We start from the raw sequence: 16,514 nt of genomic DNA, 5'->3' as shown, positions 1-16,514 counted from the left end.
TTTGCATTATGCATTATGTAAGGTCGTCGTAGCTAGTGCAAGTGCTACGGCAAGTGCTGCGGGCTAAGATGGAGTCTGAAGAGGTGGGTTATCAGACTGCGGCGGAAGACTGGGAGTGAGTCCGCAGTTCTGATTGCAATGGGAAGTGCATTCCATAGTTTTGGAGCCAGAAGGGAGACGAGTCTGGGACTGCATGAGTGTTGTCCGAACGCCAAGATCAGATCAGTTTATTTTATTTTCAGTTTATTTTATTTATAGTACAAAATCACCCCAGGGGGTCTCTGTGCACTTTAATACAGCATTAATACATAAAAACAACAACAAATCAAAGACACAAATAGCATAGCAATAAAAAACATAGTAAAACATGGTAAAATGTGCATAGCTGTATGAATCATACTGATTAAAACTAGGCGGAACCCTAGTGTATAGAAAAAAGGTGTGTTTTTAGCCTCGACTTAAATATGTCTAGGGAGTGTGCATTTCTGACATCCTGAGGGAGAGCGTTCCAGAGACAGGGGGCACGGTGTGTGAAAGCTCTGCCCCCAACCGTTATTTTATTGTGTGTTGTGACTGTGAGTTTTCCAGCATCCTGAGAGCGTAGTGGTCTTGGAGGGATGTATATATTTATTAAACTGGACATGTAAGGTGGTGCGAGTCCGCTTAAGGTTTTATAGGTCAGGAGGAGTATCTTGAAGTCGGCTCTGGCCTGTATGGGTAGCCAGTGTAGTTCTATTAGTGTTGGTGTGATGTGGTCAAATTTCCTTTTTCTGGTGAGTACTCTAGCTGCTGCGTTTTGTACTAATCTGAGACCATTTGTTGCTGTTGATGGTAAACCGGAGAAGAGGGCATTGCAGTAATCTATTCTTGAGGTGATGAAGGCGTGGACCAGGGTTTCGGCGTCGGGAAGTGAGAGTATTGGACGGATTCTAGCAACGTTGTGCAGATGGAAGAAGACAGATTTTGTAATGCTTTTTATGTGGTGTGTGAAAGATAGAGATGTGTCAAAAATTACTCCTAGGTTTCGGACTGTTGGTTTGTGGGTTATTGGGCAGCCATCGAGGTTAAGGGTTATGTTCTTGAACAGATGAGTATGTTTGGCTGGACCGACTAGCAGCATCTCTGATTTGGCAGAGTTCAGGAGTAGGAAGGAGCTGTTCATCCATTTCTTGACCTCGGCTAGACAGATTTCAAGGTTGTGAATGCTGGATGGGTCAGTTGCTGTGATGGGGATGTAGATTTGGGTGTCGTCTGCATAGCAGTGGTATTCTATGCCAGACTTTTTAAAAATGTCGCCTAATGGTGTCATATATAAACAGAAGAGGATTGGACCAAGAACTGAGCCTTGTGGGACATCGTAATTAACACTGGAAAAATCGGACATTGAATTATTGAAGAGCACACGCTGAGATCTATGTGAGAGGTATAGGAGCGGAACCAATCGAGTGCAGGACCTTTGATACCAATTAGATGTTCTAAACGATCGAGGAGAATTGAGTGATCGACCGTATCAAATGCGGCACTAAGGTCGAGGAGCAGCAGGAGAGAGGTCCTGTCCGCATCCATTGCCATTAGCAGATCATTTGTGAACATTGTGAACACAATGTTCACAATTGTAGTCGCATTTTATTTTAACCCATTCTGGACGGGAACCCCTTTTGGTGTTTTAACTAAGCATTGTTATACTTTAGCTATTGAAAAATAGCAGATCTACAAGCTCATAGCTTGTAGGTCTGCTATTTTTGAAAAATCGTGAAAATGCGGCACACATCTTTGAATATATATTCTTTCAGAAGATGTTTTTATAAATACAATGTTGGTTCAATATATCCATGAGTTTAAGTTTAGGGTAAGTTTATTCAGAGTTCTTAAAAGAACAAAGGAAGCACATAATACATACATATGCATATACATATATACATACATACATCTACATACATGCGGTTGGATCCACTTCCATCCAAAAGTGGCACCGAAAAGGTATAGGCTGAAGCCAAGGCTTATGCTGCCTACCCTTTGTGGACATGGCCTGTTTTTTTATGACAATACTTTTTTTGTCTGTATGGACATTGGTTTAAAAAATAAAAATAATGATAATACTGTAATAATAACAACAACAATAATAATAATTTACATCATTATTATAGTGGTAGTAATAATAATAATGATGTTTCTTTCTTTGTTTTAATGTAAGTGACACATTCCTCCCAGTTGATTGTTGTACCTTTTTGGATTGAGGTTTTAGTAACAGTTGGAGTACTTTCTCAAGTTAATGTTTTATAGGAATTTAATACCTGGTTTTTAAACATTTTGTAAGCGTTGTACACATAAAGTTGAGGATAGGTTCTTGGTTTATCCTAGATTACTTTGATTACTTTGGTTTAGATTACTTTGGTTTATCCTAGATTACTATTACTATACATTTGACATATTAGCTCTTGTATACGTTGCTTACTGTAAATCTCTCTGAATTAAGAGTGTCTGCTAAATGCCTTCTGTACATTGTAGTTATTTCTCTCAAATACAGTTACTGTACGTGGCCATTTTCATGCATTTCTCTCCTCTGTGACTCCAGCGTTGGAATGCATTGAGGCAGATGTACTGTATATAATTTACTTTTTAACTTTTCCCAAATGTAATTGGCATCTTTGCCACACGGCTCAGTGACGTCTTTCTATATTTTTTCAACCACTGCGGTCAAAGGGTGATCAAAGTGCTACTGTATGCATCCAGCTTCACTTGTCCCACTCCTCTCTCTCTCTCTCTCTCTCTCTCTCTCTCTCTCTCTCTCTCTCTCTCTCTCTCTCTCTCTCGCCACTGTACAGTATCTATCACAATAACAGCCTTCCTGTAGGATGCGTTTGGTCTGATGCCCTTCATTATTCCACGGTGTAATCTGTGTGCACATGCACGCTTTCGTCCATAATTCCTCGTTTGATCCAGATCATCAACTTGTGAAAAAAGACAAAAGAATAACGCCTACTGAACCATTGCAAATGTACCTTTCTATAAACTTCTTTAACCAATTTAGACCTGAGAACGATTCTGCCTTCTAAATTTTGACGGTTTTCTGAAAAAAACCCTGTTTCTATGTCAGTGGTTCTAAAAACATTTTCATGTCAAGTACCCCCAAAGATTATATGTAATTGGCCGCCGACCCCCATCTGAAAATATGTTTTTCCAGGGACCCCCCAGAAGCAAAGATTTGAAGAAAGAATATATATTCAAAGATTTGCACCAAAAATGACTTTTCAAAAATAGCAGACCTACAATCTCAGCTTGTAGATCTGCTATTTTTCAATAGTTAAAGTATAACATAATGCTATAACACCCAAAAGGGGTTCCCGGCCAGAATGGGCTAATCTATGAACTCCCACAGTGTCATCTAACCTCCAAAACACCCACGCATCATATAAATGTAAATTGATGTTAATTCAATCGTTTATAATCCTCTCATTTATAAATGCTCTCTCTTTTTGTCTGTAGGATGCATACAGTACAGCAGTGGTTCCCAAAGTGGGGTCTGGGGACCCCCAGGGGTCCTTGAGGGAGTTCCAGGGGGTCCCCAGCTAAATGATAGTTTGGAACCAAATGGACCCTTATGGGTCTGTTAACTCTGAGAGTGTACAAATGGAACCAAATGGACACTCTCAGAGTTAAATTAACATTGATTTTACAATATAAATTGCGGTCCCAGTCTATAAATGCCATTAAATGGGGCGTCCGTAGCCTAATGCTAATGTCAAACTGCGGGGTTCTTGAAATTAGAGAGACGACTTCCGCACACCTGGTTTAATTTTCAGCAGGTGCGTATAGGTCCTAGCAGAGCAGCAAATGTATGGAGAAGGAGGAGAGAAGTTTATTTAATTAAGAGTCATAGCAACGTTTCGGCCTTCTTCAGGCATAGTTTGGGTTCTTGAAATTAAAATGGTTGAGAATCACTGCTAGAGCCGTAAAAATGTTCTCTTATGGGAGTCCCTGGCATATCTTTTCTTTTTATTTTATTTGTATTGCTTTTTCATTTTAGTCACAAAGGAATAACTGCATAGAATATACATAAACGAATCATACCAACAATTAAGACTACAAATGAAACACTACCAAACATTTACAGAAAAGATAATACAATAGGGGAGAACGGGGTAAGATGAGCCAGCGTTTTGTGTTGCCATGTGACCTTAAATATAGTAAGCATCCATCATTTACACCTGGCTGTGAAGTTGGGAAGCACATGGGGAAAGTAGAAAACATTATTTTACACACAAAACTGTTTTTGTCGGTCAAAGTAACATTTTGACACATCATGTAAAATGACTGTTATACAAAGCAAAATGTACCTAGGTCTAAAATGTAATATCATACACGTTGATGATTTGCCAATGGATAGAACCATGTGAATCATTTAGCAATTACATTGTCTGAAGTAGCTTATTCTAGTCATTGTTTTCTAAAATGGTGGCTATGGGTAAGATGAGCCAATGTCCGGGGGTAAATTGAGTCAATGGGAATCACTATTCATATTTTATTAAGTCTTTGCTACTCAAATTATACTGCATGACCTTTACATTTGCATGTACATACTCATTTAAGAGAAGTTTGCAATATTGTATTAACAATATTGCAAATATAAGGTTCTGAATAACAAACTTTATTTAATTGTCTTAATATTGTTTAAATAATAAATAAATAAATAAACAAATAAATAAGACTATTTGTAAAAGGGAAAACTGTTATTATATTATTATTGATAAGTGAATACATTATCTGTTCAAGTTTAAGCTTTTAACATTAAAATATCATGTGGTTTGACTTGCCCCTCGACTTGGGGCAAATTGAGCCACATGACCACTTTTTTTAAAAAGGTCATATGTTCATGGCCCTTTGTCATAGATCAGGGGTAACCAACCAGGGGTTCGCGAGCTACCAGTAGCTCGCACGAGCCATCCAAGTAGATCCCGGAGTGAGCGGGTATCAGACTGACAGGCAGCCAGTCCATCACTACCAATACACAGAACGTGCATTTAGAATGGCTCGCAGTGATGGCCCCAGACATGTGATGGGCCATCAACTGCGGAGTTCGTTTGTTTGACATAATAGTCATGCATATCAGAACAGAACAGTATAAAACAGAGCTAAACAGCCTCTCACGCACTACTATACCTACACAGGCAAGCATGCAGTGACTACTCTACTCTCACTATGGAAGATCTGGCGGAAATAACTCATAATCATCAATAATCATTTTCACCAAAAATTGGGAGCATGCATCCTTCCGACTTAGCCATGTTTTGGCTCAGCACAAGGAACCATTTACGGACAGGGACATGGTTAAAGAATTGCTGAATGTCACGGTGGACTGCTTGTTTTCTAACCATAAAAACAGCAAAGCATTGATACAAACGTATTCAAAGACTTGAATACTTCACTTCAGTTTGACGAGTCCACTGATATGTCACGGACACCGCCCAGCTAATTGTGTTTTTCCCTGATTTTACCACCAAAGAGGACTTTCTCGCCCTTATTCTGTTGAAAAAAAGGACCCGGGGTGCGGATGTGTACAATGCATTCAAGGATTGCGTGCATGAGGACAAGATTCCTCTTCATAAAATCCTATCAATGACAACAGACGAGGCCCCAGCGATGCTTGGCGTTCAATCAGGATTTGTGTTTGCATTAATTAACTTCGGATGAAATGGAGATTTCTGAACTAGTAACTGACTATCCACTGGAGGACAGGACTTTTTTGTTCACTTGTGAGCAGAGAGAAGTATCCCCTGATTGTGTCTTGTGCACTCAAATGCCTACTTTGGCTCCACTTACTTATGTGAAATGGCCTTTTTACAAATGAAAATAATACAATCCAAGTTTAGAACTCGTATGACTGACTCACATCTTAATGACAGCCTCAGACTGGCAATCACTAACTATGAACCAGATTTCAAAACGCTTGCAGATAATGTGCAGTCACAGCACTCTCATTAAAGGTGGGCTGACACTGAGAGTATTGTATCAGTCACCATAACTGTTCAAATATATGGTCATGTACTGTATGCATTTGTCATTTGAACATCTGTAAATGTGAATATTCATCGAACTGAGAAACTAAATATTGTGCTATATAAGCAATTCATTTCATGTCCTTTGCGTTTTGTTTTATTAAAAAAAACTCAACAAATAAGATAATAATAATAATATGTATATTTCTAATACATTTGTCTTAATATTTAGGCATTAATTATATAACTATCAGTTATTTATTCTTAAACTATAGACTATAGATGTGTGCACATGCATTGAGCCTGTCAGAAATCGCAAAAAAACAAGTGTTTTTTTTAACAAACTTTAGTGGTAGATCATGGCTTACAATTGGGAATAAAATGGGCTCTTGGGCTTGAAAAGGTTGGTTACCACTGTCATAGATGCTTACTCATCATTTCAATTGATAGAAGACATCCTGAAATATGGGTAGATCATTAGATTTGACTTCCATCTCATTTTGCCTTGCTTCCAGGACAACTTAAGCAAAAAGTGGTTCATCTTAGATCTTACCCCGTTCTCCACTACAGACATAATGGGGGTCCGCAGGCTAATTTGTGTCAATTTGGGGGTCCTTGACATGAAAAGGTTTGGGAATCACTGCTGTGCAGTACAGCTCTACTGATCTAATACTTTTACTTTTACTCCACAAATTATTTGAAAACGTATTTACTAGTTACTTTGTGGATTCGGATTAGTATTACAAATTGAACAAACACATGGTTTCATGACATTAATTATTGTCATTATTTTTTATTTTTCGTTTTTCTCTTAGGTTTTATGACCTCAATTACACCCAAAAATCCTGAACTTTGAACATTCTGTAGTCTGGAGTTTTCTCTGGGGTTTGGAAGCCTTTTGAGCTGCAATGAAAACAGGCAAAACAGTGAAAACAGTGGCATCTGTTGGCAAATCCCATTGACATATGTGACCCCACGCGATGTACAGACTGCCATCGCGGGGGTGGCAACTGTTGAGGACAGCTGAAAAACCATTTTCTTTGTCCTTTTTTATTTTTCTGTCTAAAATAATCTGAAGCTATATTATTATTCATGTCATGTTAGAGCAGGTCTGAAATAAATGTCAGAGCTGATATCGACATATAAATATGAAATAAATGCTTAAACATGTCACTATGTCTAATGTTATAACCATTGGGTTAACCAATGCTAACTACACATACAGCTTCCCTGCTAAAGTATGCAAATTCCGCTAAAATCCACCTTTTTGTACACAATCGTTTTGGAAGATAATACTAGTCTTTTACTAACTGGCTAACAGAAATGGCAGAGAAAGAAGTATTAACAATGCTATTTTGTAAAAAGTGTGTTTATTTTGGTCCGCCTAAAGCTAATTCATGCTAATGTTCCAGCTGGGGGCACTGGTGACCACAACAATGGAAAATGCGGAAATGGCTTCCTATTTCCAATAGCAGAAGAAGAAGACTCGAATGAATTTTAATGTAAACATTGTAACATTATGTCACCATAACGTGGTTATTATTAGTTGCTTTGGAAGGTACCTGCCATGAAAATTAAGGTCATAATAACGCAGATCGCATCGATATGTAATATAGCGCGATAATGTACTTGTTTTAGCTACAGGATTGATATCAATATATTAGCTAAATGTAGCTAACGGCTATCGTTGCGGGGTTGCCAGTTTCTGCGAGAGAAATAAGCAACCCGGTATATGAAAACAAGCCCAAAATAAGCGAAAATAGCCGATCTACAAGCATTTAACAACACCAATCTTGTCCCTGTCATAAATTATTTTCAGATGGGGGTCTGCAGACAAATAATAATAATAACAGGCTAATGAAACAGAGGAATTAAGAGAAGAGCCAAGAGGGCACAATTTGTGCTGGGAGAGTTTGAGAGCAAACTGTCCTGTTGTCTGTTGGTTTAACTGTTTTTTTTTTATTATTGCATTCATATAGCTCTTTTATTTGTACTCATCTGGAACATTTACATAGGCCTAATTTATCTGCCACTGTTATTTTCCCTTTTTTCATACTACAAAATGCCAAATAAATACAGTAGCCTATTTAAAAAAGGAGAGATAACAGGCAAACGATCAAGATAACAACATTCTCTAATTGTGTAGACTCATTGTAAATTAAGTAATGCAGATGTTTAACAATTATGTATATCTTGAGTGTAAAATGAAACAAAATGGACCTTTAAGGTTTCTTTTTACACTCGATAGTTAAAGATCTAATAAGGGTCCACTTGGTTACCAACTCTCCATAATCAACTACACTTTAAAAACAAGCCCAAATAATCAACTACACTTTATTTTTGTCAAATACATTTTTATTAACAGGTTATAAATTATTATAAAATTGGTACAGTTGGCCTATGCATTATTTTTCTTTAGAAACAAGGCCAACTAATTATAATAAGCAGACATGGCAACACTGCTGGTTGACTAATGGAGGAATGAAGGGAAAACAGCGCCCCCTAAAGTCACATATCACTGAACTAAAGCTTAGAAGTCCATTTTCTCTGCTTGGTCTTTTTTCCACTACTCCTGCAAGACATTTTTCTATAAGCCATATCTCCAAAACTGGTGGGTCAAACTGAACAACCAATATGTCAATTTGAAGCTATGATTCCCTGCTTTCATATGACATGATAAAACGAAACATTCAAAAAAATCCAATGGCAGTCTGTCGATCAAATCTAGTCACATATACGGGATTTGCAGGCTGTGACATCACAAATTGCAGGAAAATCAGAGCACTTGTTTTAGCCAGAAAACCCCAGACCACAGAAAATCTACTGAATGTTAAAAGTTCAGGTTTGTTTTTGTTCAAATGAGCTCAGCAAACCTAAAACCTAAGAATTAAGAAACTTTTGTTATGTCACATATCCCGTTAACCATTTCAGCCCTATTTAAACTCTGGCTATTTTCGTATTTGTATACGTTTGAAATAATTGAAACCTCATTGTCAATAGAGGGTATGCACGTGACATCATACTCATCATCATCGAATGATGAGTATTTTTCTACTGAGTGGCAAAATACTACTTTCTGGCCTTGACAGCCCATATACATCCAAACAGAAAGGTCCTATATCTGATTGCATTAAACAACGTTAAGCTCACTTTGCCAGTCACTTCATGCATGCACATATACCCTCTATACTTCTGTACTTTAAAGGTGCATGGTTGCACACTGGACGCATTTTTCGGAAAACCGATGGAAAAACGCAGCTAAAAATCCAAAAACGCGTCCAGTGTGCAGGGACCTTTACTCAAGCAATGTTTTAATTCTGGACTTTTACTTTGCAATATTTATATTTTATCTAATTCAAGTTTTGTGTATAGGCTACTTTTACCACCACAGACCTTTTTTATTTATTTGTATTTAACCTTCATTTAACCAGTAAAAACCATATTGATACTAAAGTCTCTTTTAAAAGTGTGAACTAGCCAAGAGAAGAGACGAAATCAATCAATCTTTATTTCTTTATTTGTCACATACATATTTAAAAACGTATCTTTAAAATGCAGTGAAATAAAAGCTAAATAAATCCTACCATTTAAAAACTTCCATCCCTAAAACCAGCAAGACTATAATAAATAATTAAGTTAGACTACAATACTAATAATAATGTCCATTTGTGTCATGTCCATATGAAGTCCCTGTGAAGGGAGGGGTGGGTGGGGGTTGTGTGTGCATACGTGCACGTGTACTCAACTGCCCCTCTCCACGCTCAAGTGCGTGGGTGATGACCCGATCCCTGTCGTCTCTCAAGGTCCATGTCATCATTTAGAATCCTAATGGCCTGGGGAAAAAAAACTTTTCCTCAGTCTTTCCAGGACAGCCTTGTGTATCCTGTATCTCTTCCCGGACTTCAGCAGCTCAAACAGACCGTGAGCCGGGTGGGTACTGTCCTCCATGATCCGCTTGGTCTTCAGCAGCTCAAACAGACCGTGAGCCGGGTGGGTACTGTCCTCCATGATCCGCTTGGTCTTTGTTCTGCAGCGCTTGGTGTAGATATCCTGGAGGGCCGGGAAGCTACCTCCTGTGATCCGCCCCGCCATCCTGACGACCCTCTGGAGGGCCGGGAAGCTACCTCCTGTGATCCGCCCCGCCATCCTGACGACCCTCTGGAGGGCCGGGAAGCTACCTCCTGTGATCCGCCCCGCCATCCTGACGACCCTCTGGAGGGCCGGGAAGCTACCTCCTGTGATCCGCCCCGCCATCCTGACGACCCCCTGGAGGGCCGGGAAGCTACCTCCTGTGATCCGCCCCGCCATCCTGACGACCCTCTGTAGGGCTTGCTGGTCTCGCACCGTACAGTTCCCATACCACGCTCAGTGGCCTTGTGGTTAGAGTGTCCGCCCTGAAACTGGGAGGTCGGGGTTATACCAAAGACTGTAAAAATGGGACCCAATCCCTCCCTGCTTGGCACTCAGCATCAAAGGGTTGGATTGGGGTGTCAAATCTACTAATCAAATGATTCCCGAGCGCGGCACGGCTGCAGCTCACCGCTCCTTGGCTGCGGCTCACTGCTCCAAGAGATGGGTCAAATGCGGAGAACAAATTTCACCGCAGTAACGTGTGTGACAAATCGTACGACTTCGACTTTGACTTTGACGCTGTGATGTTACCTGACAGGACGCTCTCTATGGTGCAGGTGTAGAAGTCGTGTAGTGCAAGAGGAGACACTCCAAAAGATCTCAGGCGTCTGAGATGGTACAGCCTCTGCCGTGACTTCTTCACCACAGCGTTCGTCTGGGTCGACCATGACAGGTCTTCAGTCAGGTGTACAGCTAGATATTTAAAACAGGTTACCCTTTCCACCGTGGTCCCACTGATGTTAAGGGGGGCGTAGTTCTTGTTGCCCTTTAACCTGAAGTCCACTATCATCTCCTTTGTTTTGCTGGTGTTCAGGAGGAGGCTGTTGTTATCCTAACACCAGTGAGTCAGTCTCTCCACCTCATCCAGGTAGGGGGACTCATTTCCCTCTGAAATCAGGCCAATCACAGCCGTGTTGTCTGCAAACTTCACGATGGAATTGGATTCCTGGGTGGCTACACAGTCATATGTGTACAGAGAGTACAGTAGTGGACTCAGTACGCAGCCTTGTGGTGCACCTGTGTTGAGGGTCATGGTTGATGAGATATGTCTTCCGGCTTTCACCGCCTGTGGTCTGCCTGTCAGGATCAGGAAGTCATGAATCCAACGACACAGTGTGCTGCTGATTCCTAGGTCCCTTAGTTTACTGATGAGCCTGGATGGAATGATGGTGTTGAAAGCGGAGCTATAATCAATAAATAATAGCCTCACGTAGGTATCCTTCTTCTTCTTGTCGTCTAGGTGGACAAAAGCAGTCTCAAGGATATGCTCGATGACATCATCAGTGGATCTAGAGCGTTGCACCATGGCCCATGAAATGCATTTTTCCCATAGACATTTCAAAAAGTATTTATTTAAAGACGGTTACGCCGCGGACAAAGCCAACTCGAGTCGTGACAACTCATGACAACACAAACAATATTCTTTCTAATTATTTGTTCGGCCCAAAAACTTGTGTTTGTTGTCATGATTTGTCACGACTCGAGTTGGCTTTGTCCGCGGCGTAAACGTCTTTAAATAAATACTTTCTGAAATGTCAATGAGGAAAATGAACGGAGAATCATTTCCTGGGCCATGGTAGGGGGCGGGACTGCGACACTACCAAATGACCCTGGTAGTAGGGAGGAAATGTGGCCCTTTATCAGCTTTTCAAAGCACTTCATCACTACTGATGTTGGCGCTACTGGGCGATAGTCATTTAGACAGCTAGGTTTTGGGATCTTGGGTACCGGGATAATAATGGACTCCTTGAAGCATGTGGGAATAATAGACTGGGCCAGAGAGTGATTGAATATTGCTGTGAATACTGGTGCAAGTTGGTCGGCACATGTTTTCAGTACTCGTCCTGCAATGCCATCTGGTCCTGCAGCCTTCCTGATGTTCACTTTACTGAACATCCTCCTCACCGAATGCTCAGATACTGTGAGAGGGCTATCCTCTGCCTCTCTGACTGTCTCTGCTCTATCTGCACTGTCCTGCCTGTTACCAGGGGTCTCAAAGCGTGCATAAAATGTGTTTAGTTCATTTGCCAGAGACATGTCAGCATTTTCAAAGGAGGGGGAGGTGCCTTATAGTCTCCCTCAACCCTTTCCACAAACTCCTAGAGTCTCCCTGTTGGAACTGTAGATCCACCTTTTCTCCATACTGCCTTTTGGCATCTTTCACAGCTCTCCTCACGTCATGACATGCTGCTCTATAGGCATCCTTATTGCCCGTCACCAGCCCTGACTTATGAGTGGCTGTTCTCTTTTTCAGAGCCTCACGGATATTCCTATTTATCCAGGGTTTCTGGTTTGGAAATATCCTAATGGTGGACTTGTGGATTACAGCCTCTGTGGTCTTACAAATGGTGTCTAGTACCCGGCGTTTGTTGACATACGCTGGTCTCATCATAATAGCAGCGTGGTCACTCCCCCCAATAGCAGGAAGGACTTGGGGTTTATACCCTCCCTTCAGGAGAGAATAGCAGTGATCCAAGGTATTTTTACCCCGTGTGGCGAAGTCAATGTGTTGATAAAAGTTAGGCAACACTGACTTTAAATGAACGTGATTAAAATCGTCCGCCACGATAAAGACAGAGTCGGGGTTCTTCGTCTGTAGCCCACTTAAGCTGTTGTGGAGAAGCGATAGAGCAGTCTCCTTCCTCGCGTGCGGTGGAATATAAACAGCTGTAAATATCACCGATGAGAATTCCTGTGGGAGAAAGAAGGGTCTACATTTTAATGACATTTGTTCCAGATCGGGTGAGCAGGAGCTGGCCAGCTTTGTAACACTTCTAGAGTCACACCAGTCCTTGTTGGTCATACAACAGACACCTCCTCCCGTCTGTCTCTCAGATTCCTCCGTTCTGTCCTGGCGATGCACATTAAACGCGTCCGATGGCCTGATCGCGTGATCTTGATCATCAGGTGTCAGCCAAGTCTCCACGAAACAGAGAAGGTTACAGTTTCTAATATCTCTTTTATATTTTACTCGTCCCCGGAGATCATTCAGCTGATACTCATTCTTCAGGGACCGGACGTTTGCAAGTAGAATGGAGGGCAGCGAAAGCCTATGTGCCCGCTTTCTCACATTCTGTTTTATACCTCCACGACTACCACAGCGTTTTCTTCTCATCCTGGATCTTCTCAGAAGCTCAACAGGCCATGATGTGGACTTGAGTAGTGGAGAGGCATGGGAGTGGTGGTGGTGGTGGTGGTGGTGGTGGTGAGTGCCAATATCCACCAGTGTTTGACGATCATATGTCTTCATTTCCGCGGTGCAACTTAAAATATAATTTTAAACTTTAAAACCTAAAACTGTCCCTAAGTACAATGCCTATAGCCTCTTATCACGTAAAACAACACTCTGTCAGAGCGACCTGACGGCATCTGGAAGCAGAATTAGCTCTGCCAGTATCAATATGTGCAAGACAATAACAGGACAGACATGATGTAACATTCATAAACACAGTATACCCACTAATGAAGAAACTCAAAGGAAGAAACAGGAACAGCTCATATCAAAAAACTAAGCAACGGACTAATAAGCAAGAGAACCAACATTTGCTATATGTCAAAGCAGGAGCAATATGGGAGGTGTGCCCATGGCAATCCTTTTAAAACTTGGAATCCCAGAAGCCAGTTTGAGTCTGGTCTGTAGGTCATTCCATGCTTTTTTTTCCAGACTAGTTTGGGGGATGACATAGCGCAGCCAAGCATTTCATCTGAGGTTGAGAGAGTTTTGAACAAGCTCAAATTTAGAAATGTAAAGTGGGAGATTACCAAGAATATACCAAGTTACAGGTACGTTAAGGAGCACCAACCCACTAAAGGCGTACAGAGTACAGTGATGAGTCCAGTTGGTTATGAACCTCAACAATGCAGCATGAAACAAGGGGGTCAAGTTTGTTCAGGGTTGAGGAACTAGCAAAGCGGTAGACAGTATCGCCATAATCAAGCTGCGACATTAAGAGGCCTGTGGCCAGCTTTTTGCGAGAAGCATTAGAAAAGCAGGACTTACTTCTGTAGAAGAAACTCAGCGTGAACTTGAGCTCCATTGCTATAAGGCATCGATGTGGTGTTTGAAGTTTAACTTGTTGTCCAACCAAATCCCAATATATTTAACACAGCTCAATCCATTCAATGGATACTCCATCCAGAGTGGTGATCTTTGAGGCGACATTGACTATTTGGAGAAAATAGCATGGCCTTGGTTTTATGGCCATTTTAGTAGCAGTTTGCTATTTCTTTGTTTATTACCTTACCAATCCAGCACCTGTTCTTTCTAACTAAAACAAAAGTGTAATAAACCGGTCCAGACATGAAAAAGAGATATCTCAAGGTGCTCAACAGTTGGCTAAACGCTTGTTCCCAGAATATTGTCTTGGATTCTGTGCGTGTGTGCGTGGAGAGTTTGAAGACTCCACGATGAATTGATTAAATGTCAGAGGACAGCGGAGAGATAAATGAAGGAGAGGAAAACAACAGAGAGAGAAAGGACATAAGTTGAGATTGATTGAGAGAGAGAGAGAGAGAGAGAGAGAGAGAGAGAGAGAGAGAGAGAGAGAGAGAGAGAGAGAGAGAGAGAGAGAGAGAGAGGGAGAGAGAGAGAGAGAGAGAGAGAGGGAGAGGGAGAGAGAGAGAGAGAGAGAGAGAGAGAGAGAGAGAGAGAGAGAGAGAGAGAGAGAGAGAGAGAGAGAGAGGGGGAGAGGGAGAGAGAGAGAGAGAGAGAGAGAGAGAGAGAGAGAGAGGGAGAGGGAGAGGGAGAGAGAGAGAGAGAGAGAGAGGGAGAGAGGGAGAACTAAAATGAAGAGGTCCACAGGGAGATGCAGCTCAGACCCCAAATGCCAGTCCTGAGTGAAGGCTTGGTTGGATGCAGGCGTAGACGTGCTGTCCCTGTCTGTGTGGAACTCTATCTGATGTATCGTATCGTTACTGTCGTGCAGAAACCTCTTAACTCCACATTCTAACTGTCACAGGGCAACCCGTGCCCTATATACAAACACACAGGAAACCTCTTAACTCCACATTCTAACTGTCACAGGGCAACCCGTGCCCTATATACAAACACACAGGAAACCTCTTAACTCCACATTCTAACTGTCACAGGGCAACCCGTGCCCTATATACAAACACACAGGAAACTGTTGCCTATAACATCCAAGGACTATTGTTTTAAACTTTATTGAAATGGTAATCACTGATTGGTTAGTTGTCTCTCCTGCACTGCTGGTGGCATTTCCCTTGATGAGGAAGGGGCCAAGTGCAATGCAGGAGAGGGGTGTTTCTTCCTATGCTTTGAGTTATTGAGTAATTGTCATTGAGTTTTCATTCTGATTTTTATACTTGTTTAATTGTAACACATTATTGAGAATGTTTAGGTTACTTTTTATTCAAAGTATTTATATTAGTGAAGTATTTGAGGAGAAATGTGCTAATTGAGTCTGTGCCCAGTGGTAGGATCCACTCCTATTTAAAGGAGGCGTCAGTGATAGGCTGGTTAGTTAGTTGTGGGCAATGACACAGGTAACATCCCTGAGGGAGAGCTACAGGGCCTTGTGTAATCAAGGTGCAGCCTGAAGAGAGCTCTTAATTACCCAGTTGGGGTTTTGTTCAGTAGTGTTTGCTCAAGTGTTTATTTCATCTTTCAGTATTATTATTAGTTATTTTCCTGTTTTCACACTGTTGAATCTGTACTGGACTTTGGTGGAGGAGTTTTGGGGAAAAATAAAGACCCTTAAACTGCATTTCTGACTGTTCTTGGAGCCTTGGCCGTTCGGGCAACACTAACGTTTTTGTGGTTTTGTAAATTAACGCACATGCTTGATCATACTACAGCAGCGTCACCAGTGGCGCCGCCTTATATATGTTTTTGTAAAAAAAAATAGTAGTAGTATTAGTAGTAAGGTAATATTGCATTGCATCGCAGCCTTCCAATCAACCTTGTCAATTATTCAGCCTCATCCTGTACGTCGTCCACTTACCTAGTTGGCAGCAGTGTGCACTGGGAAGTGTGTGTGCACTGGGAACTGCACTAGCAGCGCTGAGAGTTGTGAGTGCATCATTGTATAGCCTATGCTGCCTTCCAGTTATACCTTAAAGTAAAAAATTGTTTAATCAAGCTGCTTTTGTGTATCTTTCTACTTGGCTGTGTATGCTGTTCATGCTTTGAAGTCCGATAATACACACTGACAAAAAAATAAATAATAATAATAATAATAATAATAAATTATGAATGCCTTAGCAATGAATTATTATTAATCATTAATAACTGTTTCCTTACATAGGACGTCGCCACACGTCCTAGGGGTCCCAATCGATACGGGGCGAGATAAGAATATTCTGAATTTTTTCCATATCTTTATTTGTCAGTTCGCCTTTCGGCTACCGTATGCTACGCTCTAGGCA

The 16,514-nt window shown here is 41.2% G+C and overlaps 1 protein-coding gene across 1 annotated transcript in view; it reads left to right on the top strand.

Annotated features, from left to right (window-relative positions):
- jupb (junction plakoglobin b) overlaps positions 1–16,514 on the top strand; it is a 135,611-nt gene that overhangs the window by 82,132 nt on the left and 36,965 nt on the right. The gene's annotated exons all lie outside the window — the stretch shown is intronic.

This window comes from Electrona antarctica (assembly GCF_951216825.1).
Source record: "Electrona antarctica genome assembly, chromosome: 14".
Taxonomy (NCBI): domain Eukaryota; kingdom Metazoa; phylum Chordata; class Actinopteri; order Myctophiformes; family Myctophidae; genus Electrona; species Electrona antarctica.
This window is presented reverse-complemented; position numbering and strand designations above follow the sequence as displayed.